Source organism: Phacochoerus africanus, chromosome 15, assembly GCF_016906955.1.
Source record: "Phacochoerus africanus isolate WHEZ1 chromosome 15, ROS_Pafr_v1, whole genome shotgun sequence".
Lineage (NCBI taxonomy): Eukaryota > Metazoa > Chordata > Mammalia > Artiodactyla > Suidae > Phacochoerus > Phacochoerus africanus.
Genome location: NC_062558.1, coordinates 14,737,715 through 14,764,235, shown reverse-complemented (window position 1 = coordinate 14,764,235; position 26,521 = coordinate 14,737,715). Strand labels below are relative to the sequence as shown.

Genomic DNA, 26,521 nt, shown 5'->3' with positions numbered 1-26,521 from the left:
TCTGTGCTGTGCCCCAGGGTGGGGGAGGGTTCCACCATACAGGTTACCAGAAGCCTCACTGGGCTGTCCACTGCAGGGTTGGTCAATTTTTTTTTTTTTGTTTTCCACTACGACCCTTAGTAAGAACATACTGTACACCTGCAAGATAGAGCAGGCTCAGGTACAGGGGTGCACAGGCACCCTCACGCCTTGAAACAAAGTCTGGTGCACTTTTACCCTTACCTCAAGAAATGCAGTTGAGTATTTGCTATTCCCTTATATTTCTTTAAAAAAGTTTTAATTGGGTGAAACAAATATAACATAAAATTTCCCTCTCTCTTTTTAAAAATTTTTGATTTACCGTGTTCTGTCAATTTCTGCTGTACAGCAAAGTGACCCAGTTACACACACACACACACACACACACACACACACACACACACACATTCTTTTTCTCATAGTATCTTCCATCATGTTCCATCACAAGTGATTGGCTATAGTTCCCTGTTACTGTCTTAATTTTTAAGTGTACAGTTCTGTAATGGTAAGAATATTCTAATGGGAAGGGGGAGGGAGAAGGATGGACAGGGAGTTTGGGGTTAGTAGATGCAAACTATGACATTTAGAATGGATAAGCAATGAGGTTCTGCCATACAGCACAGGGAACTATACCCAGTCTCTTGGGATAGATCATGATAGAAGATAATATGAGAAAGGGAATGTACGTTTATGTTTGACTGGGTCACTTTGCTGCACAGCAGTAATTGGCATATTTTAAATTGATTATACTTTTAAAAAGATCAAAGAAAAGAATATTCACATTGCTGGACAACCAGTCTCCAGAATTTTTCATTTTGCAAAACTGAAACTTTATACCCACTGAAGAAAAACTCCCCATTTCCCCTTCCTCCAGTCCCCAACAATCACCATTCTACTTTTGGTATCTATGAATTTGACTATTCTAGGTATCTTGTTAAGTGGAACCCTACAGTATGTGTCCTCCTGTGATTGGATTATTTCAATTAGCATGACATCCTCAAGGTTCATCCATGGTGTGGCAGGTGTTTGAATTTTCTTCTTTTTTTAAAAGGCTGAATAATATTCCTTGGCGCTTATACACAATCATTTATTCATTCATTCGACCAAGCAGCTATTGTGAATAATGTCACCATGAAAACAGGCATGCAAATATCTCCTTGAGGCTTTGCTTTCTCTTCCCCTCTCGGCCCCTCTCTGCCTTCATTATGGTCCATAAATCACCTGTCTCCACTTCTGCAACCTCAGCCTGTTATAGCCTTTGCTGTCATCACCTTCCAACCTGTTGACACTTCCTTTAAGATTCAGGGGTTCTAGTCCCTGAGCCAACCACACTGTGTCATCAGCAGCCTCAGTGGGGCCCAGTTTGTGGACTCACCCTGGAACCCTGGGCAGGCTCTGCCCAGATTCAGCACCAGAGCTAATCCAGGTGGTGGGTGTGGAGGTGAGAGATCAGGTAAACTGCAATAGCATATGACAATAAGTATTTTATCAAGGGCAAAAAAAATGGAGAGAACTTTGTTTCAGCCTTTCTTGAATAATTAATTACTTTTTTTTTTAGCAAGGCAATCATTATTTTTGCCCAGAAAACCTTGAAAATGAGTAATCTGTATTCATCTATAAGATGAGGCAAAGGCAAAAAAGCTAAAAATGCTTTTATGAAAGCAAGTTCCTGAATGATTTTATATTAAATAAGATGAAATATATAAAATACTTGCAATAGTGCTTTAACAAGTAGTAAGCACTCAGTGAATATCGGTTATTATTATTATAGCATGGCACACTAATATGTTATTGTAGTGACCCCAAATCGTCAAGAAATAATATCATTTGTTCATTTAGAGCCTGTGTGATTTAGGGCGAGACTTTTAAATCTCTCTGAGCCTCAGGTTGCTTTATCTATCTATAAAATGGGGTTAGAGCTAGGTTTCCTGCTTGCCTTAAAAGATCAAATGAAAATCATTTAAGTAATGTATAAACTTTAAAAGGCCATATAAAAATCTCTGTTAAGGAGTTCCTGTCATGGCGCAGTGGTTAACGAACCCGACTAGGAAGCATGAGGTTGCGGGTTCGATCCCTGACCTTGCTCAGTGGGTTAAGGATCTGGCGTTGCCGCAAGCTGTGGTGTAGGTCACAGATGCGACTCTGATCTGGTGTTGCTGTGACTCTGGCGTAGGCCAGCGGCTACAGCTCTGATTTGACCCCTAGCCTGGGAACCTCCATATGCCATGGGAAGTGGCCCTAGAAAAGGCAAAAAGACAAAAAACAAAAACAAAAAAACTCTCTGTTAAGACCAAATAATAAAACATAAAATTTTAGAACCGTCTGTCTTTCCGACAATCCACATCCCTGTTGGATAACTGATGCATCATCAGACTGATTTCAGTACAGTGTTCGGAATGAAGATTTTTACATGCTAATGATGATATTGACGAGACCACATTAAGGTATGATAATAAGTTTTGGAAAAGATCTGAGGTTAATATTGACTTATTAATATGATAGTATTGACTTATTAATATGATAATAGGTTTTGGAAAAGAGCATGAGCTCAACATGATTATTTTGGGCGTAGGTCCCTAGGTCTAATTGAAGTGAGTCTTTATGCAGGCAGCCCATCCAGATGCATCAACTCTGGGGAGCCTTTCCTGGGACTCCATCCATTGCATCACCACCTCCTCTGGCCCACAGCACTGCTCACAGTGCCAGTCACAGTCCACTGGGCTTTCTGTTTAATGTCTGCCTTCTAAATTAGACTTGTGAATGCCTCAAGGGGGAGGGCTATTTCTTTTTTTTTTTTTTTTTCATCTTTCTATCTTAAGGGCCCATCTCAGCACTTGGAAGATATTAGATATGCAATAAAACTTTCTCTTCTTTTGAGTGAACGAATGATTTAATCAATCAATCAAAACAACCCAAATATAAGAAAATGCCTACTTCTCCACTTCCCCCTAATACCTCACTGCCATAAAGGGTAAAGAGTTTAATTTACCAGGACAATAGTAGAAAGATGCCATGCATAGCAAAAGCCAGTGTTCTTCCATATACTGCTTTTTATTGCCAGACAATACAGCAGGGCCAGCAAGGCACATTGATCTCATGTCTGATGTTGTATTACATCTAAGAGGCCCTGATGAAATTATAATTTACTCTTTCTTGTTGCATAATCATTTCCCATATTTCAGGAAGCCTTTCCCCTTTAAGGGCTTCCAAATTTCAGCAAACATAAGGGGCTAACTTAGCAGAGATTCTCAGAGGAAGCAGGGAGACCTGAGATTGAATTTTGCCCCCTCTTCTTGCCCGTAGCTATATATGCTTGAGTTTAAGGTGATTCAGGACAGGATTACTAAGAGAGAAAGAAATCGAACTCATTTAGGAAGCTAAAGTCACTTACTGGTGCCAAAGAGTTTGTTGTTAATAAAAACATCTGTTTAAAGAGAAAAGACCCACTGGTATTCAGAAAATCGTGGGCTGAAATCTCCCACCCCTTGTGTTGAATGGTTGGGTTCAGTCTCTTGGATTTCAAAGTTTCTTTGGCTCCTTAAGCCTTGAGTGATAACATTTCAGTTCGATAAACACAGCTCATCTCCTATGGTTAATGCTTGTAGCAGGAAGAACAATTAACCAACCACAAGTATTTCTGTGTCAATCTGACTCCCAGGAGAGAAATGCAAGGCTTTAAAAAATGCCAAAACATTTCCTTTAGTTAAGAACCAAGGACGGCCATAATCACAGCAGAACCTCTTACTTTTAACACATTAGCAATTAGCTTCGGGTAAAGAGTACAAAAAGAAGCAGTTCTCTTAACCATAATGCCCTTTGGCATAATGGATACGCACACACAGATCTGGCGGTGAAACAGACTTGAGTTTGAATTCAAGGCTCCCCAGATGGGGATAATGTCATCCCCATTCCCCCCCTGGACTTCTTGATGTAGACGCAGATCTTTAGAATTCTTTCATTTCAACCCCAGACTCCCAAAAGGGGATGGAAAGGGAGGGGAGAGAGAGCGCAAGAGAGAGCGAGAGATCCGTTGTTCAAAAAGAAGCCACAGCCTCCTTTGAGAATCTGATGAAACTGCAGAATACATTACAGAAATACACTGATGTGCATACATGTCCCACTTTGTACTCCATTTAGAATCCCTCTTCCCCCAGACCCTTCAAACGCCTCATGGACCTCTGATTAAGAACCTCGGTTTAGACGATGGCACAAATGAGGCCTTGGGTTTTGTTTCCTTATGAGTCATTTCATTTCACAAAGAGGAAAGTCTGTTCTCCAGCCAAAGACCACATCAGTAATGCTGGCCAGCGAATCCAGTTGCTGACAAGGGAGCTATATGAGAAGAGAAGAAAACTCAGGCCACTATCACCACGACTTCAAATGCAATTCCAAGTCCACCCTACTCCACTCCCAAACGAGCCTTTCATCTTCCTATATAATTGCTGTTCCTCGGAAGAACCAGGAAAGAATACTCTTTGGCTGTGTGATGTAGTTCAGAATAGCTTTGCAAGCTACGTGTTCTTTTGTTTTTAATCATAGCCATCTATGATGTTTTAAAAAAAAAAGCAAAGTAGATGTCCAGTTTGAAACACAGTTAACCTGATGAAATATCATGCAGCTTCGAAAATAATCATTGTGAAGTCATGGAGCCACGGGAAAGATGCTTATGTTAAGGTGAAAAAAAGAAAGCAAGGAGAAAACACCCAGAATCCAAAGGGCTCTGTCCTTTATGACTCCAGGGATAAGAAAATGCATCATATGAACCAAGATAAGCAAGTCTTGGGTAGAAATAAGAGGTTAGTGGAATGATTAATGGCTTGCATCTGTTTCCCCCAATTTTTTGGTATTATATGATTCTTACCATTTTAAAGAAAGGAAATCTTTTGGGGGAAATCAGTACAAAATTAGCCTGTTTTTCCAAATGGCTGTGGCTGACTGATTTCCTGTGTCTAAGTGGCCCAGCCCTTTCTGTGGCTTCCCTGTGAGCAAGCTAAGGCAGGCTGGCTAGGCGACCTAGTGGAGACCCCACCACAGACCCCGCTGAAAGCAAAACCGGAGCCTGCGAGTGAAAGAGCCGAGGGCGCGCATCCGCGTTCCCAGCAGACCCTGCAGGGCTTAGGTTCTCGGCATCCGAGCCTGGGCCACCAGGGAGACTGGTTCCTGCAAACAGCATGGAGAAATTTATGTCTAAATCTATGTGAGCTTCTGCTTTTCAGATTCTCCTCATCCACAAGCAGACTGATGCTCGGAGTCTGAAGTAAATGACGTATCCAGACCCATTCCTGGTGGGGTGGCATTAGAGTCCCTCCCCTGCGAAGCTGGAAACAAATTCAGGGTCCTTACAATATCCCCACCGGGTCCCCTCACGCCCTGAGAGGTTAGCTACTCTCATGGCAGCCACTGAGAGAAAACGACCAGAGAGCAACCTGCGGGGGCGGGAGGGAGGTGGGTGAGGTGGGCACAGCAGCTTCATCAGTCAGGATCTTGATCTTAAGGTCATGGTCAGCACACGGGTTATTAGCAGGAGGCTCCTCTTAGGAACATTGCAGCTCTGACCTCGGGCCTGGCTCCCTTCCCTCAGCCAAGCTCCTAACTGCCACCCTCTCATCGCCACTGCCCTGCAGCTGGGGCTGGGGGGCGGGGGGGGGGGGGGCGTGAACAGCTACAGCTGCTGTCCCCGCATCCTGCACATGTGACATTTCCTTCCCAGAGTGCACTCAGGGCTGCCCTTGGGCCCCGTGCACAACCCATCAGTACCCCCCCACACACCTCCAAGCCTCTGCAGGCCTCCAGAGAGATGAGTGGCAAGCCTATGGCAGGGTCTGGGTGACAGCCCCATCACAGACAGATCGGAGTGGGCATGATGGGTGCATCCCTGACCTCACAGTGACTCTCGTTTCTGTGCCCTGGTACCTCAAGAGTCTGGCTTAGCACGAGGGCCAGTAAGTGAGGACTGGACTGATAATTCTAGGGCCAGGGACAAGGATTTGGGGGATTTGGGGAGATGTGGGGAGCAAATGAAAGCCAATGGCAAGGAGGCCATGGGCTAGTGGGGTAGACAGAGGTGATACTCCCCAGGAAGGGGAGAAGGGAAGCTGGCCTGTGGTGACCCAGCCCCCTGGACAGGAGAGGCGTCCTCTCTGGGGGCCAGGCGTCTGCAGACGCCTCCTAGCAGAATGGCAGCTTCCCCAGCAGAGGTTTCCCGGATGCCGCATGAGCACCACCCTGAGCAACTTGTCCTCGGCTCTCCACATCCGCTCCGTCTGCGGACTGTGGACACAACACGTGGGTGGTAAGCATCCTTAGCCTTACTGGTGCACCCGGTCAGTGCTCAGCACACAGCAGGCATTTCACAGATTGATGAATGGTGAATTGAGAGCACTGGTTTTGGAGTCACACAGACCTAAGTCTGCATCTGGGCTCTAGCTGGCCAGCCCGCCCCTTGGCAAGCTCCTGATGGCATCACAGGGCCACAGTGGGGATGAAGTGAGCTCACGCACAGAGCACCTGCACATCCCAGGCCCGTTCAAGCCCCGGCAGCTGTTCCCAAACTAGACCATATGCACACAGGCAGGTAGCCCCATCAGAGGGCGGAGTGGCAGGAATGGCCAGAGGCCATTTAATCCAGACCCTCCTTGGGCAAAGTTGGAACCTGAGCCCAGAGGAAGGAAGACAGCAAGGCCAGTGGTTAGTTGTGGAAATGCAATCTTGGGGCACAGCTAGCTTGGCTGGCCTCTCTGGCGCTCTCTTCCCAGCTCCCCTGGCTTCTTCTTCCTCCTGGTTCCGGGTTCCTCCTCCAGTCCAGCTTGCTAAAGCCACCTCTGACCCCATGACTCTGATCTTCTCAGCTGTATCTCTACCCAAAACTTCAGGTCCACCCACTGGAATTCTCTCATTAGCCATTCCTAAATTCCAAGCACTTGCCCCCCTCCTGGTTTGGACCTTCTATCTCCACTGGAGACACCAGGCTCCTGTCCCTTTAAAAGTCCTTGAGAGCCTTGGCTTCTCTTCCTCTGACACCTCCCAGCACAGTGATTGTGGGGGTGTCCCCACCTCCACTCAGAACAGCCATAGCTGCTTTCCTTGGGGTCAGTGACACCCATCCCCTGGCTCCACTTGTATTTCTACATCCTCCTGGCAGTGCTGGCTTTCAGCAGGCACCTGTCCTGGTGAAGGAAGCTGGGAAGCTCCATTTGACCAGGAGGGGAGGGTGGGAGCAGGTGCCTTTCTCTGGCTGCCCAGGCAGGAGCAGCTTCAGCATAGAAGAGGCCCTGGCAGAAATAAGGGTGCAATGAGTCCCACCCCTCTGCACCTGTGACAGGGCCACCGGGTCTGGCTGTCAGGAGAGACGCCTGCCAATGTCAGCCTCGACAGTGGAGGCGGGGGGCACCAGCCCGCTGTCCTTCACTGAGCCACAGGTCCCTCTAGGAAGCATTTCCATCTGGACCTCTAGATGACACAATGGAAAAGGGCTGCCCGGTGAGGGCCACCCCACTTCTCAGAGCAGGAAGAGAATCCCAGGAGCACATGGAAAAGTCACCTGATCCCCTGGGAAGTCAACTACAAGCCAATCCTTCCCGTGCTGGCAGCCCCAGACCTTACTGATTTGATGAAATCTCATCAAGGCCACAAATGATCCTTGCCGAAAAGTTGCCCATTCCACAAAAGCATGCCAGCAAGTTCTGGGAGCTCGTAGGCTCCCTGAAACTCATCAAGGGTCTCTGGTCTCCAAGAGTTAGGTCACCAGATGCAGCAACAGGTGCAGAGATACAGCAACTCTGGGGAGAGGGTCTCCATCCAGGGCCGTGCAACCCCCCCCCCCCCTTTCCCTGCCACCTAGCACACAGCAGGGCCACCAGATCCCTGGGCCTCTCCTGCCAGGTTCGGAACTCAGGAGAGTCCAGGAGGAGGGTTAGTCTCCACATGTCCCCTCAGCAAAGCCAGATGCAGTCAGGACACGGATCTGCACCTTGGCACTGAGATGTTCTGCCTCTCAGGCAGCTGGGCTCTGGGGCCAGCTCGTGCAGGTTTGTAAGAGCCAACTGTTCATTTGGGGGAATTTGTGAGCTGTTCATCAAGTACACCCTTATTCAAAATTAAACCATACGAAGTTAAAATATATAAAATATAATTAAATGACATATTAGAAACAGAGGTAATAAAACACTCAAATTTCATCACTCCCTAGTTATATGATTGCATCTTGCTGTTGTCTCTGTTCCTGAGGTTATTTCCGTCGCTTGTATCTATAGGGCGGACACACTGTAATGGTGAGCCACCTGGCCTCTTCCCAGCTTCTGTTCGGCCAAGTCATGTTAGCAGCTTGAAATTGGCTCTGGTGGGACTGTTTATACCCCAGGAATAGGCAAAGGATACCCGTGTAGGGTCAATTTGTTTGGTTGATTTTTCCTGACTCAAGACAGTGATGGAGAAAATGTTCATAATGTTGATTTTACTTGAAAATATATCCTATATGTAGCTATGACTAGGACCCTTAAAATGGGGAAATTAAGTAATTAAAAATTACTATCCCAGCTAGTAAAGAAATGGGTCACCCCACAGCTTCACAAGTGCAGTTCCAACACGTCTTTGTGGTTTTACTCTGATCTTACTTCTTGGCATAAATGAAAATATCAGTGAAATTCATGTGTATCAATTGCAGCCATAGGTTGATTTTGAGTACAAGAGTTTGGCAAAAGTCCACAAGGCCATTCTATGGAGAATCAACTGGCTTTACGGTATTTCCAAGAAAGGCTATTCTGCGTAATGTTATTTGTAAATTATGTGTCACACATCCTTTATACCAGTTAAACTGATGATTAACCTGTGTGTGTGTATATTTGTTTCCCAAAAACCTATTGATTAAGCATTTGCCAGCACACCCCTGCTCTCAGTCCAGAAGATGCCTATGTCCCCCCACAGCATTGACAGATGCCAAGGAGTCTGCTAGACAGACAGACAGACAGACAGACCCCACAAAATGGAAATAACTCCTTTCTATTAGGAAAGGAGACTTGACTTTTTTTGGTAAGCCACCCCAATAAAAATCACAGAATGACTTATTATTTTGATCCTCTCTTCAAGTGCAACACTTTTTTAAAATTATTTTTTTATTTAATGATTTTTATTTTTTTCCATTATAGCTGGTTTACAGTGTTCTGTCAATTTTTTACTGTACAGCCAGGTGACCCAGTCACACATATACACATACATTCCTTTTTCTCACATTATCATGCTCCATCATAAGTGACTAGATGTAGTTCCCAGTGAAGTGCAACACTTTAAAAAAAAAAAAAGAATTTATTTTTTAAAGCCTCATTGTACTTTAGAAATGGTAGGAATAAAAAGAATCTTACCATGAAATAATTTTATATTTATATAAAATTATATAAATTAAATAAATTTATATAATTATATAAATTATATAAATTATGTAAATACAGTTATATAAATCATATACAAATTCTACAAGTATAAAATATAAAAATTTTATATTTATATAAAATAATTTTATATAATCTTTGGAAGAGTATAAGGTGGAATAACTGTAAAAATAGACAATTAGGCTTTTTGTCTCACTGTAATAGACTCTCAGCTGAATATTTTACCATAGATTGGTCCTCTTGGTAAAAAAATTAAGAATGGTTCTATGTTCTGTACACAGAAGGGGAGATAATTCTTTTTGCTCAACCTCACCATGCATCGAGTTCTTTCCAAAACTCTGTCCTGTTTTTTCATTTTTATTTTTACTTTTAGGGCTGCACCTGCAGCATATGGAAGTTCCCAGGCCAGGGTCGAATTGGAGCTGCAGCTGCCAGCCTACACTATAGCCACAGCAACACTGGACCTGAGTCACACCTGCTACCTTCACTGCAGCTTGCAGCAATGCCAGATCCTTAACCCACTGAGCAAGGCCAAGGATCAAACCCACATCCTCATGGATACTAATCAGTATCCTCATGGATACTGAGCCACAACGGGAACTCCTGTCCTGTTTTTGTTTTCATATTTATTTATTTCCTGATATTTCCAAAAAGATTTGAGGCCACTTACAAAAATAAATAGGCGAACTATTACATTTAGAATGGATAATCCATGAGGTCCTGCAGTACAACACAGCAAACTATATTCAATCTCTTGGGATATGATGGAAGATTATACAAGAAAGGGAATGTGTGTGTATATATATATATAGGTCATTTTGCTGTCCAGAAGAAATTAGCACAACATTGTAAGTCAACCATACTTTAATTTTTTAAATGTAAAATAAATTAATAAATAAATATGAAATAAATACATAAGTATGAGAGAAAAATAGATGAAGAAATCAGAGCAAAGGATGGGTTAGGGCAGGAAAGCAAATTTGGCAGTAAGACTGGTACACAGAAATACAGACCCTGAGATGGGGCTACTTAACTGTTCGTGGCTAGATGCAAATTTGGCTCAAAGTGTCTTAGAGTCTGAAGTCACGGGAGAGACGTGATCAATTGGAAGAGCTGGTATCTGTTGCTCAGTGGGTTTCCCAGGTCTGAAGTCTGAGAGTAATTCTCCCGTGGCTCCTTTTAGGTGTTCTGAGGCCCATGGTGGGCGGCAGAGGTGGGGGTGGGGTCTCAATAGCATCGCAGCCGTGACGCCAGGTCCTTCCTTGTTCCTTCCAGGAGCCTTGAGCATCCGCCGAGCACAGCTCGTCCTCTCCAAGAAGGGGGCCTAGGTCTGATCCACAGCGCTATTCCCTGAACGCCCCAGCCCTGAGATCCAGACATGCAGCTCTCACACCCTGGGAAGCATCCCAAATACCTAGATTCTTGTCTCTTGATCTTATTTACAAACCCATTTCCTCTTTTGAGAAACGAAATCACACTGTCGCTTTTCGAGATTTCAAGACATAAATACTGTGCCTACAAGTAAATCTAAGATGTTACAGTGTGAAATGTGCCTTTTCCCATTACAAGTACTCCTCTTACGTGGAGAATTGATCAGAACCTAGATGGAAATACTGTGTCCTCTTCAGTTTCAACTCATCAAAGAATTAGGGCTTTGGGGCGTAATTCTTATGACTGTGATGTGCTATTATCAACAAATAGAGAAATGAGCCTAGAGAGTATATGTCATTTCTGAGGTAGGTAAGGACACCAATATAGACTGAGGTCAAACAACTGTTATTTCAGAAAGAAAAATAGTGACTGAAATCCAAAGCCCAGAAGCGGCAGGACAGAGCCTTGAACTCAGGCCCTCCATTCTGTAAGCTGAGGCACCTCACCTCTCAGGCACGGCTACTTGTCTTTCTCCTGTGCCTCCAACTTCTCATACCTACAGCACAGCGAGAGATAAAGTATCCTTCCTAAATACTGAACTTGGGGATTCCAAATATTTCGGGGTGGGCAGATCCTTTGGGGAATCTGACCAAAGCCATAAACGCCCTTTATGGCAGAACGCACATGTCCACAAAAACTTGCATACAAGTTCAGAGAGTCATAGACCCCATGACACTTATCAGGAGTCTATGGCCTCAAATTCAGAACACCTGATTTAATCCACTTAGCACTTATCACCTCGTACCTGTGCATACACAAGTGAACACACGCGGCCATCCCCTGCACATAGGTGACCTTGAGTGGGAGCAGCTCTTTAAATTCTGCAGCCCCAGAGCCTCACTTGCCTCACCCTGGTCCCAGAGCAGCAGCCCAGGTAACAAGGTGTGCAAAGAGGCAGCAGAGTGGTGGTGACAAGCACTCAGAGAACCGCTTTCTACCTCCATGGTTTCGGAAGCATCACCCCTTGGGTGAGGGAGCACCTGTGAGCTACACAGCAGCCGATGGGGAGTCCAGGCCTCTCAGGGACAGCAGGGATGGGGATAGAGCCTCTGTACTCCAATCACCTTGCTCAATCTAGCTCTCACTCTGTGCCTGGAGCTGGGTGCAACTGTTCCCACTTCACAGAGAGCTGGACCATTTGCTCACACTCCCCCAACTCCTCAGACGGCAAGTGGCAGAGCCAGGTCCCAGTGTGGAACTGGCTGGCCCTGAAGCCCAGTGCCCTCCTCTGGCAGGAGCATAATGTGCCAGAAACCTAGTTCACCCCATCTCTTTCTGCAGGACCCCCCCCCCCCCGCCCTCCATTAAAACTCCAGTGTGGCAATGGCCTTGGAGCTCAGTATGGCAAAGGTAATGGGAAATCTCACACGTTTTTTCTCCTTCAAACTTTCCTCCTCGTGTCTTGACCTTCATTTTTGTTCACAAGTGTGTCCTTATTTCTTTCATTCAAGAACCTTTTCACAGGGTGCCCACCCTGTGGCAGGCAGTGTTCTGGGTGCTGGGACCGAGAGTGGGAGGGAGGGAGGGGCTGGTCCCTATCCTGGAGAAGCTCAGGTCCAGAGGGGCAGAAGAACCGCAAGCAAATAGCCCTGAGCCTATCCTGGAGGCCCTGTAGACACAGGGAGGGGTTTGGGCACAGCTGACAGAGGAGAAGATGTTGGCACGGATCCCAAGAATCAGGCCAGTGGGACTTGCCTGGGTGAGAGAAGGGGGAGGGAGCCCAGGCAGAGGGACAAGCAGGTGCACAGCAGGTGCTTTCCCGAAGCAGTGGGGGAGAAGGAGATGCGACAGGAAAGGGACTTTAGGCCCAGTGGTAATCAACACTTTTCAGTTTTGATCTTCATCTAAGTGTTGTGATTTTCATCTAAACGCTGTCTCCCCACAGCTTCATAATTCTTTCTTCTTTCTTGCTTGCTTCGGAAGCGTTTCTCTAATCTCGCTGAGACATCGCCTTTGAACAAGAGCACACCTGCTCTGCCGGGCGCGCGCGCGTGTGTGTGTCTCTGTGTGTGTGTGTCTGTGTGTGCGTGTGTGTCTGTGTCTCTTACGGGTGGGGGTCGGGCTTCTCTGTCTTCCAGTATCTCCCCAAACATCCTTACAAGGAAGGATGCTGCCCCTGGTGGTTGCATCTTGCTACTGCAGGTTCTAGGCAGGCCGGTGAGGGAGGGGGAGGGGGGTTGGTGCTCAGAGGCCAGGTTGTCACCCAAGCAGGAGCTGGCTCTCAGGGTTCCGGTCCGACTCTACATCCCTTAAGCCACAGCATCGCTCACGGGGGAGTTTTCTAGCACAGCTCACAGCACAGCACACATTCTGCGGATGGCTGAGCCCAGAGCACTGCAGATTCCATCCGGATATGTCACGCAGGGGCTGGACCCTGACTGGCCTCCACGCTCAGCGCTCGCTTCCTCACTGGGGAGGGGTCGGGCTCAGCGCTAGCTTGAGGCACAAGAGCCTGGTCCCACGCAGTGAGCCCCGCCCGGAGACCGAGATGGGGTCCTTGGCCCTAAACCCCCTGACACAGAGTGAGAAAAATAAATTTCAGAAGTACCAGAAGAGAGGAAAGCATAGAGCTTTCTGGGAATAAGGTGAGGGCTGGGAGAGAGAATGGTAAAAAAAAAAAAAAAAAAAAAATGCCAGAACTGCTGTGTTCCAGAGTGTTCAAAGAGAAAGTGGGGCCCAGGATGCCAGTTTTTCTAAGTACGCTCAGGCTTTGACCATTTTTGATGCAAGGCAGGATGAGCATAGTTTGTTTGTTTGTTTTTTAGCTTTTTACTTTGGAATAATTTTAGGCTTACAGAAAAATTACAAAGATAAGATAGAGACTGCCTGCACATCCTTCACCCAGCTTCCCCCAGTGCTGGCATCTTACTTGACGGTGGCACATTTGCCAAAACTAAGAAAGTCGCATCAGTACAACGATTGTCATTAATGTCCAGACTTTATCTAGAGCTCACCTATTTTTCACTGATGACTTTGTTGTTGCTCCAGGATTCCAATCAACCTGGATGTGAATTTCCTATTTATACCCCTCTGATATTGGACAGTTTCCCCATCTTTCCTGGCTTGTCACAACCTTGGTGATTTTGAGGGTCAAATAGTCTGTAGACTGTCCCTCAGTTTGGGTTTGTCTGATGTTTTCTCATGACTTGACTGGGATTTTGGGTTTGGGGAATGAATAGCACAGAGGTGAAGTACTTTGCTCTGTGCAGCCAAAGTCACACATTAAAGACATCATGACTGATCCGTGGAGATGCTGACCTTGACCATGTGGTTGAGGAGATGTGGCCAGGATCCTCCACCTCAGCATTACCATTGCCCTCTCCATTCTCCCTACTAAGACCCATCCTTTTCAGGCTGAGGGGATTCCAGCTCCCTGCATCTATCACGTGGGATTCTTCTCTATAACTACGGAAGTGCAGTGATAACAAGTCTTTTGGTCCTTGGTAGTGTGGGCAGTTGAGGGTAAACACAGTGGCCAGTTAGAAAACAACTGGAAAAGTTGTCAAACCCCTAGAACTTTAAAAATCCTCTTAAAATATGTTATCAACTCTTCTTTCCTTTTCACAGTTGGCTACATAGATCTCTTAGCCAAAAAGGCCACCGCTAAACCTATTCCATCACCCCACCCCACCCATGTCTGAAAAATGGAAAATCTTATTTAAAAAAAAACAAAATGAAAGAAAAGCAGCGAGTCATCATTGACCTTGAGCCAGACACTGCCATGCATCTCTGCTGGCCTCCAGCAGCTCTGCACTGTGGCATCCTATATCATGCCTTAGAGGGAGGCTAAGTGACTTGCCCCGAACCCCCAGGTGCCCACCCATCTCCCACCAGCAGCCTCCTCCTGTCTTTCCTCTGCAGCGCCTTCACTGCCTTTACTAGCTTAGAAAGCCCGCACAGCAGAATCTACCCTAGATGGATGAGCTTTTATAAATCAAAAAAACTCTCTAAAATAGAAATGAACAAACAATAGAGCCACCTATACACGGGCTCATGGGAACATCTTCTCTGTAGGGTACCATCCATAGCGATGTTCCTGCCCGATGTCCCACCTACAGGCTCCAGGCACTGTTTGCATCATCTGAGGAAAGGAGACAGCAGGAGGGCGGCAGACGCGACTTACCTTGGCAGTATTCAGTGGCCTCTCACCATAGCTCTTCAGATCCCCCTGCCCTGCGGTGCAGTGACCTTCCAGCTACAGCCAGCGACTCCCGAAGCAATCCTGAAGGCCGAGCCCATCCCGGGCGTCTTGATTAGCACAGCGGCTCGTGGCTTCCTGCCGTCGGCAAGCACCCAGCTGAGGTGGCAGGCTCCCCGGTCTGTGGTCACAGCTGCCCCCAAGGAGCCCCGCCCCTCCCGCCAAGCCCTTTGAAAGCTTCCGTGGGCTTACTGGGTCCAGGAAAAGCCTATGAAGAAGGACCATGAGCAGCTGGTCTTCCACTGGATGGGCCACGTCAGTCACAATGCCCCGCTGCCCCCAGAACGTCTTCTATGGGGGTTTGGGTTCAACAACACGGATGGTGTTTTTCCTGCAGTGAGCCTGGCAGAGTTAGTAAACCTCCAAGATAACTCTGCAAGGTGTTGGGCTCTGCCTTGTGATGTTTGTTGGCCAGCCAAGGAAGAGCTTGGCCTCTGCTGCCTGTGCCACGTACGTAAGCAGGGCAGCCCTTCTCCCAGGCTTGCTGGTTTTGTGTTGTCTTCCGAATAGGCCTGATGGTCCTTAGCCCGTGAGGTACAAAGGGCACAGACAATGGAATGGGTGAGTGGTAGCACAGAATTGGCTAATTCCCCGTTGTTTACAGCATTCTAGCCAGTCCTCAGTTCTGAGCTCAGAGCCTCATCAATTATGTTACTTTACTCAGCTGTGGCAATGCAGAGGGGCAGAGAATGATGATGGGAATGGAGAAGGGCCCTAACATCTCAGTCCCACTGGCTGAGGCACAAGCAGGTCCAAGAAGCCTGCTGAGATGACCTCTGGAGGCCTGCTGGTCCAGCTGGACAGAGTGAGTCACTGGCCACCTGCTTCTTTCTGACCCATGGACCAAAGGGGACCAAGAGTCTCCTCTCCTGCCTTTACATCACAGATGGTGGGAGTGGGGAGGGAATTCAGACAGGTCTGTATCTGCCTCTACTCCTGACCTGGGACCACAGCCCAGAATCTCTGCTTCCCCATGGAGTTTCTCTCCTTGGAGCTTAGGACTAAGACAATAAAGCTCTGCAAATTCCTAGTAAGAAAGAGCTTTTGCCAGGTGTTCCTAGCAACCACAGCAGCAACAGAGTTCTTGGGTTCTAAGCTTCCTTAGAAACAATCTGCTTCATTTCTCCCAAAAGGCTTTTGTGAGAATAAGTGAGTTGATGTATAAAAAGTTTCCATTACAATCTTTAGCATAGTAAACTCTGAATAACCGGTCGCTGACATGAGCATGTCATCTAAGTCCCAAATCTGATCTTCAAAAAAAACCTGCTTTGTCTTGTTACATCCTTGAGAGCAAGGGGCTCAGAACAGTGCTCAGACATGGCTGTGCTCAGTGAATCGTAGGTGTTATTAATTATTTTTGAATTCACTTCCTGACACCTGACTTACATTGGACCTAAGCATTTAAATACAAGTTCAAACACTCCCAAACTCCTGAAACTTATGATTTACAAGCTACTGATTTGAGGGGAGATTATTCGGTTTTGTTATTTCAATTCAATTAACACAACAAACTTTTGTGATTGTTGCTTTGTGGGTAAGCACACATTAGAGGCTAGGGACACAGCTCTCAGCTCTAAATAGGCAAGCCTGTCCTTGGAGGGGCTCAGACTAAAGAGGCTGGGAAGGGATCTGGTAGAGAGAAGACTATCATGGGGTGTGGTAAGCGCAGCCATAGATGCCTTTATGAGGCACAGTATTGGAACAGGGGCAGAAACAATATCTCTATCAGGGGTTATTAGGGGACGTTACCAAGGAAACTGCTTTGAACACAGTTTGTCACTAAGGATCCTTCAGACTCTCAGAGGCAGATACCTGTGCTGAGGTCCCCTTTTACTGACCAAGGGTCCAGTGATACGGACTGAATTACAATCTAATGTATTTTTGTTTGTTTTATTTCTTTCTTTTAAGGTCTGCACCTGTGGCATAGGGGTCCCAGGCTAGGGGTCGAATCAGAGCTGCAGCTGCCAGCCTATGCTACAGCCACAGCAATGCCAGATTCTTAACCTACCAGGTGAGGCCAGGGATTGACCCGTGTCCTCATGGATACAGTTAGGTTTGTGACCACTGAGCCACAAGAGGAACTTCCTGGTGTGTGTGTGTGTGTTTAAATCTTTGGGGCTTAAATTAGTGGGTTTTGAACAGCCCTTATACATTTGAATCTGAGGATACAGAGAAGACAGTGGGAAGCTGGGACTCCACCTTTCTACAGAGAAAATCCACTTCCCTTAGACTCTGACTCATATATTCAAAGTTAGAGTGAAAGGGGATGTGAGAAGGTTGCAGAGAAGGCAGTTCAGGTAAACTGGCTTTCATATGATCTGAGGAAAAAGAAACTTTACCTTTCTGTCCACCCCCAACAGACAAGAGTCAAAAAAAAAAAAAAAAAAAAAAAATGGATCCAGCAGCCACTCAGAAAAGAACAAGGAAATGACCTTGCTCTTGGGTTTCTTGTTTGAGCAGAAGTGAAAGTTCCTTGCAGCCATTTTCACCCTGGCAGAGTCGGAGAATCCATGAGAAAGGGAGATAGGCTGGGGGAGATTGGGAAGGACCCAGGGGGAGAAGATGGGAAGCCGCAGGACATTTTAGGTGAGGACAGGGGTGTCCTTTGCAGAAACTGGTGTTAGAGAACCTCAGTGAGGGCTCTGAAATCCCCAGCTCAGCGTTCAGCTTCACTGGCTCCCCCATTTATTTTTGCACATTTGAGGTGCCTTATGCAAAACCTGGAGCTGTCCTTCCGTGCGTCTTCACCAGCCTTCTGACATCAATACATTTCTGGAAAAAAAAAAAATCAAAAGCTGTGAGCAATAGAATATTAGAATAGAAGAAACATTAAAATAATCCAGTCCAAGACTGACTTAGGAATGGTGGTGTGAGAAGCTGGTTGATTTCTCTCTAAAAAAAAAAAAAAAAAAAAAAGTATAAAACCAGATAAAGCTGTCAAAACCAACCATTGGAAGGCACTGGAGCAGGACCAAAGGCAGATGACAAATTGAGACATGTTTAATCTTGAAAAACTGCTCCTGTATCAGAATGGCCAAGAATCTGTGGCCTTCTCACTTAGAAGTTCTACCTGCCCCCCAGCCCCACACCTCAGCTCGGGTGATAAGAACCCCAGCTTCACCTGTGGGAATGATGGGCTTGTTGGGTGGCTGTTTGTGAAAACCAGCCACCAGCTGGAAGTGACAGATCTGGTCTGGAATGGGGTGATGAGAACTTGCTGTTTATGGGTTAAAGGTCATGGAATCGAGACCCAAGTTCAAGACCCAAGTTCAAGACCCAAGTGAAAATCTGCAGCTTTACTGGCTTGAGAATGTAACCGCCGCTCAGAGTGGGTCAAAGGTCACCCAGGCAGGTTAATGAGGGAAACCCTGGAAGTCAGAGAGCCACGAAGGGGCTGAGATCACAAACGCCCCATGCGTCCCTGACTGACTCCTAAAATACACACGAGTCAGGGAGACCAAAGTGTAGAAAAATCGAAAGCCCAGGGAGACCTGAGGACTTAAAGTAGATTTGAATTTATTCCTCCAACCACACACAGCTCAGGCAGCAGAAGGCGAAGGCTTATGTTCAAGGTTTCCGAGCATAACTCCTGCCAGGTAATTGGCTGACCACTAATAGTGCACAAACAGGGGATGCTTTTAGGGAACCAGACTAAAAACAAAGTAAAATATTAAATGTAAAAGCTGCACAGTGATATCAATGACCACACACCGTGAAGAAAACCAACTTTGCAATTCAAATACAGAAAAGCTCATTTTAAAAAATTAACAGGAGTTCCCATCATGGCACAGCAGAAATGAATCCGACTAGGAACCATGAGGTTGTGGGTTCGATCCCTGGCCTTGCTCCACAGGTTAAGGATCCTGAGTTGCTGTGGCGTAGGCCAGCGGTTATAGCTCTGATTGGACCCCTAGCCTGGGAACCTCCATTTGCTGCAGGGGCAGCCCTAAAAAAGCAAAATAAATAAATATAAAACTCTTTGCAATTCTCCCTTAAAAAATTCACACAATAATAGCAAAAAACTAAAGGAAATCATTCTGACTGAAAGAAAATGATACCAGATGATAACCGGTTCACAAAAAGAAATGAAAATCACCAGAAATGGCAAGTTTGTGAGTAAATTTAAAAATATATAATAATGTAATATCTTCTCAATTTAAAAAACACATATGGTTGCTCAAAGTAGAAATTATAACGTCATACTGTGGGTTTGTAATGCATATAAATATATATATGACAATAATAGCACAGAGAAGGGGGGTAAGAAATGAAGCTATACTTGTGCAGAGTTTCTTTTTTTTTACCAAAAAAATCAGTATTAATTTAAATTAGAGTGTGACAAATTGAAGATATACTAGAGGAGTTCCTGTTGTGGCTCAGCGGGTTAAGAACTCAACTTAGTCTCTGTGAGGATGCAGGTTCGATCCCAGGCCTCACTTAGTGGGTTAAGGATCCAGCATTGCTGCAAGCTGAGGCATAGATCGAAAAGGCAGCTCAGATCCCGTGTTGCTGTGGCTGTGATATAGCTCCAGTTCGACCCCTGGCCTGGGAACTTCCATATGTCACAGGTTCAGCTGTAGAAAGAAAAAAAAAAAAAATGAAGATGCACTAGAATAAACAGGAAGAAAAAAAATTAAGGACATTTACAAAGGAAAGAGGAGAAGTAATCTCAGCAAGTTAGTTCACTAGGACATCCTAGTGCTCGTCCTTACCAACCTCCTCTCCCACCCCAAAGTAATGAATAAAGGACTACAAACAGATGAAAACAGCACTGGGAGAGCTCCGAATGAAAGAAAGAACTTGCAGCGAGTCAGTGGAGCACAAAACCTGACGATGGCTGCTTGGAAAAGCATAGGACATCAGCTTCCCCGGGTCCCCCTCCCCTAGTCTGGCACAGCTCAGTGCCAAGAGAGAGGCCCTGAGCATAACCTTCCCACACGGGGGGGAAAGGAGATCAGGAAGGTCATCGCGGCCCTTGTCACCACTGAGACACCCAAAGCTTTCGTTGCCAAGGACCTCCACAGTCTTTGTGGACACTGACCCCAGCAAATGGAGCTGCTTAGAATCCATCCTGCTGTGCCTCTCTGGAGAAGAGGCCACTGCAGTGCTCCCTGCCTTGAGAGGAGCCCCCACTGCATGTTCCCAGGGCCAAAGCTGCCACATGTCCACTCCTTCCCCCACAAAACAGTTGCACACATGCCCCAGGTTCTATCTCAAGAAGCTTCTCCATGTACTCTGGGGCCTCAGACACTGGCGCCACCACTGCAGCAAGTGCAATGTGCCCTGAGCTCCAGAGCCATGGTTACTCCGTGTGCGCCTGGATGTCGGGCACCAGTACCATTGTCACAGCAATGCCTGTATCCTGGATCTGGGGGCCACAGCAGCCCTGCACATATCCTGGGTGCCAGGCTTGGCCCTATGGCCACTTCATACATGACTGCACCTCAGACTCTGTTGCCACCACTGTGGTGACCTTGCCTTCATGCCAAACCTGGCACCAGGAGGGACCTTCTTGACCACAACATCCCCTGTGGGGAACAGAGAAAACAGGAGCACCCCAGCAGCCTTCTCCAGCAAGGACCCCAACAGCCCTCACCCCCACCTTGAACACCCATCAAGTGTCCAGCACGATGGATAAAATGAGCCCTTGGCACTGTATCATCAAATTCCAGAGCAATGAAGTGAGGAGAACATCCACAAGCTGCCAGAGAGAGAACAGGGGACAGAGGACCAAGGACCAGTATAGCTTTGGACATCTCAAAATTATCCTGCAAGCCAGAAAGTAATGGAACAATGTCTTCAAATTCTCAGGAAAAATTATTTCCAACTTGAAATTTTGTCTTAAGCCAAACCATTAATTAGGGGTGAGAGTAGAATAAAGACATTTGGGGGCCATGCAAAGCCTCAAAATATTGGTTCCATGTCTCCTTTCTCAAGAGAGGACTCAGCGAGGAGTTCCCATTTCAGCTCGGTGGGTTAAGAACCCAACATAGTGTCTGTGAGGATGTGGGTTTGATCCCTGGCCTCGCTCAGTGGGTTAAGGATCCAGTGCTGCCGTGAGCTGTGGTGTAGGTTGCAGATGCTCTGATCTGGCATTGCTGTGGCTGTGGCTGTGGCGTAGGCTGGCAGCTGCAGCTCCAATCCAACCCCTAGCCCAGGAACTTCCATATGCTGCAGGTACGGCTATAACGAGAAAAAAAAAAGTGGGGACTCTGTGATGTTAATCATCAAAGAGAAGAAATAAATCAAGGAAGAAAAAGACCTGGGATCCAAAAAAAAAAAAAAAACGAAACCAGCCAATGTGAGAGAGAAAAAGAGATTTCCCCCCAAACAATGAGAAATCTCAAGGAAACAACAGTGGAGGAGGCCTAGGATATAACCCATGCATTTTGGAGGTGGGTCAGAGGGCTCTGGGGGGTTTCTTCAAAAAGGCAATAGTATCGCATTTCCTGATATGTTCAAATGTATTAAGAAGAGATTTACACAACTCAAGACAACTAGTTTGGAGGGCCGAATTAAAGAGAAACATCCATAATTAAGCAAATGAAAAATCAAGTCAGTCATCCAGGAAAAACTTAATAGTGTGTTTGAAAAAAAAAGCATAATATACTATATGGCTCAGCTGTGAGTAGAGTTTATATAATCATAATACAGACACTGAATACTTATAACAAATTATACAGCTCTACTGAAAAGATGGTGAGATAAGAAGGGTGGGTTGGAGAGGCTGAAAAAGAGATAAATTTAATTCATAATAAGAAATAAAAAGATCATATATTTTTTAGATCATTCCCATCTAAAACTGAAAAATGAAAAAGTAGCGATCTGAGCATGCTGTTTGGCAAAACGGAGGGAAACTTCACAAACATCTGTTGAAAATTCTGAAAGAGTGGGTGCCGGGGAGCAGAAAAGAGCAGGCAACTGGCAGAGGCAAAGGTGCATTTTTCCCATGGCAAGCTTCTCTGAGTCTTCAGAGCACATACATGTATGACCCTGATAGACACTTACCAAAAAAAAAAAAAAAAAAAAAAAGGAATTCCTGTCGTGCTCAGTGGTTAACGAACCCGACTAGGAACCATGAGGTTGTGGGTTCGATTCCTGGCTTTGCTCAGTGGGTTAAGGATCCGGCATGGCCATGAGCTGTGGTGTAAGTCAAAGACACGGCTCAGATCTGGCATTGCTGTGGCTGTGGTTTAGGCCAGCGGCTACAGCTCTGATTAGACCCCTAGCCCGGGAACCTCCATATGCTGCAGGAGCGGCCCTAGAAATGGCAGAAAGGGAAAAAAAAGAAAAAAGAAAAAAGAAAGAAAGAAAGAGAAATAAAACAATTGAGAGAGAGAACAGTATGACCCAGGTTATGGGGAGAGAGCTTCTGTACTCACAAGTGGAATATTGCCCAGAAGCAAAAGGAGATTCTGGGACTGCCGCCCTGAAAAAAATCTCGAGGCAGCAAGGAAATGTGATTTTTAGCAGCCATCCAGAAGTTCACCAAATTGGCGGTCTTGTCCCTAATCTTTGGGAACTCCAGTAGGAAAGGACTTTTTTTTTTTTTTTTTTTTCAGAAATAGCTCTGCTGAAAACTAGAGAGGGTTCAGGGCCTATCATTAAGGTTTTGAATATCACAACCTCTGGATCCTAGAGGAGCTGCCTGGAGACAAAGGGACCGGAAAGCACAGAGCAACGGCTTCCACATTTGTTCATTGTGGCCCAGAGTTTACATTACAACCCAGTATACACATGTGAATAACTAAATCCAAAATTTCACCAAAATTATATAGTCTTCTCTTTTATTTACTCTATGCTGCTCCATTCCTCTCCCTACCCCTTTCTCCTGTGTGCTTGATTCCTTTCTGTTCCATTTCATTTTTCAAGGGCTGGTTTTGACCTACTAAATGATTTTCACCACCACTCAGGCATCAAGCCCCGAAAAGCTCAAAACGCTGGTGAGAAGCATCTCGAAGGGAATTTTGAGAGCCTGGGAAGCACTGGTCCCAGACGGAAGAGCACAGGTGCGGCTTAGCATTGAAACCCCAGTTTTATAAACTCACTAGCTATGCGATTCTAGCCGCCCACCTAACTGCCCAACCCTCAACGCCCTTGTCTCTAAAACCAAGATAACAGAACCCACCTCTTCTGGTTCTTGAGATGGCAGGCAGGTTTGCAGAGGGCCTGGCCCTCAAAAGGCACTCAGAGGTGTTAGGTACCTTTTCTCTTAAGGCGGAGGCGCAATGCCCCAATAACATGGGTCCTTACAAGTGAGTCTTCACGTGACCCTAAAATATCTTAGTGGTTGAGCAAGACTGTCTCTTTCAGGGCTGAGCGCCCAGAGCAGCAGTGGCCCAGGCAGGGCAGTAACAGAAGCTGAGGCCAAGCCTGGTCACTCAGACCAAGGGGCTTGGAACCCAGACCAAGCCCCAGCAGCAGGAAGAAACAGGCCAGAGTTGGGGAGCAGTGGCAGCAGGACATGGGATCTGGAGAATTCCCTGGAGACCCAGAAATGTCCTATCTCACCCAGATCCCGCCTCAAATAGCTCCCACCCCTGCTTTAACTTCTCTTTTACAGATGGCCAAAGGGTGGCAAGGCCTGGGGCAAACAGAGAGGCAGAGGAGACTGCAGAGCCCTCCTCCAAAGCCCCTTTTGATTTGGTGTACAGAGCAAGCCAGGTCACAGACAAATCACTTTAATCCTTCAATTTCCTTTTCTAGAGAGAGTCATACTTGGGTACAGAATTTCTATAGAGATTAGCAAAATTGTATTGGCACCATCACGAACTGAAGATTTATGTCTCCCCCAAATCCATATATTAAAATCCTACCCCCCCCCCCGCCCCCCAGTGATGGTCTCAGAGGTGGGCCTTTGGAGGTGCTGAGTCATGAGGGGGTCGCCTTGATGAATGGGATTAGTGCCTTCACAGTAAGAAACATGATCAAGTTTGTTTCTCTCTTCACTGTGTGGGGACACAGTGAGAAGGCAGGCATCTGCCCACTGGATCTGCCAACGTCTTGACCTTGAAATGACCAAGACAGGTGCCAATACATCATAAAGCTATAAGAATGAAAAAAGTGTGGTACTGATTGATGCAGAAAATGACAACTTGATCATTAAAATTGAGGAGCATGATCTGTGCGTGCATGGAAATAGTGTATTAAAATATTGGCTTTTTGGAGTTCCCATCATGGCTCAGTGGTTAGTGAATCCGACTAGGAACCATGAGGTTGTGGGTTCGATCCCTGGCCTTGCTCAGTGGGTTAAGGATCTGGTGTGGCTTTGAGCTGTGGTGTAGGTCACAGATGCGACTGGGATCCCACAGATAGGGCTTGGATCTTGAGTTGCTGTGGCTGTGGTGTAGGCAGCAGCTACAGCTCTGATTAGACCTCTAGCCTGGGAACTTCCATATGCTGCAGGTGCGGCCCTAGAAAAGATAAAAAGACAAAAAAAAATTGGCTTTTTAAGTCAGTGCAGAAAGGATTCAATAGGTGATGCTGGAATAGTTCGGCATCTGTATTTCTATAATTTCTAAAGAATATAATTATGCGCTCAACTTCAGTGATAACCAGAGAAATAAAAAGTAACTATGAGACACCATTCTCCTCCATCACAAAAAGTCAGATGAGGAAGAGGAGTTGGCTTGGTTAATGGGTTAAGGGGTCCTGTTGGTTAGAATGCAAATAGTTACATAACCATATGGAGGGAAATCTGTCAGCATCTAGCAAAAAGAAAAAGTCTCCTTCACCCACGAGGTCACCTCTAGGAACCTGCCATGGAGGAGCACAGGTGGATGAGGATGACATTGCCCCACTGTACTGGGGACAATGGACATGTCCATCAGGAAGGCAGTGGATCACTGAAGTGGCTCAGATCCACATGTATCAACATCAAACACATATTGAGGAGGAAAGACGCAGGTTGCAGAGCAAACATACAGGATTGTACCATTAGGGAAAATATAGAAAAACTAAACGGAACTGTGTGTGTGCTCCATACACATGTGTATAAAAGTAAAACTATGGGGGTTCCTGTCATGGCTCAGTGGTTAGCGAATCTGACTAGGAACCATGAGGTTGTGGGCTTGATCCCTGGCCTCACTCAGTGGGTTAAGGATCCGGTGTTGCCATGAGCTGTGGTTTAGGTCCCAGACCGTCGCTTGGATCTGGCGTTGCTGCGCCTCTGGCATAGTCCAGAGGCTACAGCTCCGAATTAGACCCCTAGCCTGGAAACCTCCATATGCCATGGGTGTGGTCCTAAAAAGACAAAAAGACAAAAAAAAAGTAAAACTATGAATAAGGGAAATATACTCTAAACGCATAGCATTGATTCTGGGGAAGAGGGGAGAGAAGATGAAAAAAGAAGAGGTCAGTGGCAGGAGCTGATTAAAAGGGCCTTAGCCTTACCCATAATGTTCTAATTCCTTTGAAAAATTAAAAGTAATCAATGAATTTACTTATAACAAATATACTTTTTTTTTTTTTTTGGCCAAGCTCATGGCAGGTAGAAGTTTCCAGGCCAGGGATCAAACCTAAGCCACAGCGGTGACAACCCACTGTGCCAACAGGGAACTCCTCAATTAGTATACTTTTAAAGATAATATAGAGTATGGAAAAACACAGAAGCAAATGTGCTGAAATATTTAATAAAAGTTAATTATGGGTGGTGATAATATGATCGATTTTTCTTTTCTTTTTGACATTTTTTATTTTTCCTTATTTTTCAAATTCCCAATATCTGCAAAGAAACAGGATCAAGACTAAAACTGAAGGCCCCCAAATATTTGTCCCTGCAACAACCCAGGGATCAGGCTCTGTGATGAACAAACAGGCAGGTATCCTGCAGGGCCAGGCCCAGAGGGGCAGGGGGAAGGTTCATGCTGCCTGGGCCTTTAGGGCCTCAGCTTCCCGCCCAGGATCCCAAGAGGGGGTCCTCACTGCTCTGCACTCAGTACCCCTGCCTAGCCCATTCCTTTCTCAGGCCCTGCCTCCGTCCTCCCCCCATTCCTACCCAACACCTGTAGGAGTTTCTGGCCTATAGCCAGAGGGGCCTAAATTCTCCCTTTGCTCAGGCATCAAGAGGCACCACCTGCCACAGGAATGAAGCCCAGGCCTGGAAATGTGCCGGCCCACTCTTCCCTCCCTCTGCCCCCTCAGCTCACACACATTCCAGATGCCCAGGTGAAAACACCTCAGCCTCCTGGGCCTTGGGGGAAGGTGGGTCACGTCGTGGAATTTTCCCAAGTCATAGCTACTGACTGGAAAACATCTGAATGTCCCTGCTCTTGTGCTCAGGACTGGAGAGGGTGACAAGTCCGGGACTTGCAGCCCGCTTCCCGTGCGAGTGGCGGGGCCCTTGGGGAAGATCCCAGGCTTTAGCCTCGGCCTCCCCAACAGCTGAGTGGACGGAGCACTTCACCCTTTGCTGTTTCCTGAGAAAGGAGGTGGTGTCATCTATACCCTCTTTCAGCTCCTTAGAAGAGAGGACCACAGAGTTCCCACTGTG

At 46.3% G+C, this 26,521-nt stretch overlaps 1 protein-coding gene across 2 annotated transcripts in view; it reads right to left on the bottom strand.

Moving 5' to 3' along the window:
* The window catches only part of BLK (BLK proto-oncogene, Src family tyrosine kinase), a 56,162-nt gene extending 41,006 nt beyond the window's left edge, over positions 1–15,156 (bottom strand). For both annotated transcript variants that reach the window (XM_047759802.1, XM_047759805.1), the window contains exon 1: positions 14,956–15,156. The gene's annotated coding sequence lies outside the window, so the exon portion shown is untranslated. The remainder of the gene's footprint in view (positions 1–14,955) is intronic.
* Between the last annotated feature and the right edge of the window lie 11,365 nt (positions 15,157–26,521).